Below are 2230 nucleotides of genomic sequence, written 5' to 3'. Positions count from 1 at the left end.
AACTTTAATCCCTAACCCCCAATTTATTTTTATAAAATTTCATATTAAAATTATTAATTTATTAATTTTTTTAATCTCTTTATATATCTATTTTATTTGAACTAATACCTCTATTTTTATTGTTAATAAAAATATCTTTTTTATAATTTTTTTTATAAAAATATGATTTATAGAAAATTCAAGCTGACTTTTTCTCTTCTTTTCCTCATTCTGATAAGGACAACAGCATTTGTTTATGAATCTCTAAATGGGCTGTTACTACTTCGAAGCTGTTGATGCCCACTAACTACGAATAGATACGTCTATGCGCTTATCGTTGCTTATCGTATGCTTCTGGTAGGCGTACGTTTGGTAAATAATGTTGCCGGAGTCTTATAGAATATCGACGGTTCAGATGCCCTAGTGCAGTAGAAGAAATACACAGCCTCATAACTCTCATAATTTTTGACTGTAATTCTAATTCTAGTTAAATCGAAACTTGGGAAATCAAATTATCAATAGCTGGCATCCCAAACTTGTAAACGTTATGCTACAGTAGCGTAGTGATCGTTCATTGTGTTGTTTTCTACTTGCGAAGAAAAAAACATTTTATTTTTTTCACTAATATACGAATTTTTTAGCCTTGTTTAAATACAATTCTCTATATATCTGACCTGTATAAAATCCTTTCGTGGGAGAAACAATCCAGGGGGTACTTTCTGTCGAACAGTTACTCAGACTATGATGAAATTGTCATATCCATAATATGCCCAACGGTGGAGGGCAATGACTCATCGACTGGCTGAACTATATAGTTGCTCCAGGCAGATATATTCACATTGGCGCTGCAATAATAATTAGTCACATTCATCAATACGGTCATATGTATGCTATAGTACAATATATATATCCGGATTATCTGCGCTCATTAAGTGTAACTTTGAACTTACTGGTACTATTATATACTGTATAACTGAACAGTTGAATTAGGGTCATATAATGAGATAGATGCGGCAAAAGTTGACTGGCACCCGTGATCCGAAATAGCTTGGCAGAAATTGTACATGTGGCTTCAGTAATACACACAACATATATATATATATATATATATATATATCGTAATGCGCAAACTTTCAAAATATTTTTCGGGAGGTGATTTCGGGAAGACCCAGTGGCTGTGTTTGCAAAAATTAAAAAAATCGAATTTCTTAAAGAATTCCAAACCGATATAATGTTTGTCATTGTTCGTAGCAAGAAAATAGGACTTCTGCTTATGTCACTGTGTCTAAATTATGCCCATATTTCCTGTTTCCAATAAAATTATTTGTCGACTTTTTTATAGCTTAGTACATTTATATGCGACTCCCAAGTATAAGTTGCTATTGCAAAATTTATATCAAATGAGATAAAAGTAATAAAAAGAAGAAAATTAGTTTCAAAAAACAAGCTTTTCCCTCAATATCACTACGAGCTAAAGGACGTACACGAACTAGGAACTGGCCTTGCAAAATTGGTCATAGCTATTAACAACATTTTTCTCTGATTAACCTTGTTTACTATTACTTGTTGGCACCCATCTTTCTATGGCATAGCACCGCCGATAGTCCAATCAGTCACCCAAATAATTAAATCGCCTCTTCGAAAATGTATGTAAAAAGATCGATAACAGGACATAAAACAAATGGTTGTGTCGAAAATACCACTGCCTATAAAATCCATAGATATTCCTAAGTTGTATTGTTCTTATATACTCGATCTCCGTGCATTAGCGACAGTCACTTCTTATAGAACGTGATAGATTCAATCTTGTATGTTTTATTTATCCTAAATGTAGGGAAGATTGAAAAAGTTTCCTTCGAATAGTAACTATTTACAGTGATTCATATTAATAATCAGAAGGAAGGTCTCGGAAAATCAGGGCAACACAATAGCTTAACAGTGGCCTTTCGTAAAATGAGTATTAATTTGCAAATAAGTTTGCTTCGAAAGCATTAGCTGCAGCAGATATAGTATAGTATTTTTGGACTTAGCTTCTTTGTGTGTGGTCGTAAGAATAATACACACGTGGCGGCGGCGGCGGCGGCGGCGGCGGCGGCGGCGACGGCGGCGTGGGATTCTCTGTGTGGCCAAGTTGTATTGTATTAGTGACAATAAACTGTCGTTACGGTGCCGTTCCACCAGTTCGACGCTGAGAAGTTTTTAAAAGGGCTTTGCAGCGTACTAATATAACTGTGACAAATCGTGACAGGTA

This window comes from Varroa destructor, unplaced genomic scaffold (genome assembly GCF_002443255.2).
Source record: "Varroa destructor unplaced genomic scaffold, Vdes_3.0 BEIS01000005.1, whole genome shotgun sequence".
In the NCBI taxonomy this organism is placed as follows: domain Eukaryota; kingdom Metazoa; phylum Arthropoda; class Arachnida; order Mesostigmata; family Varroidae; genus Varroa; species Varroa destructor.
Note: the sequence above shows the minus strand (reverse complement) of the source record.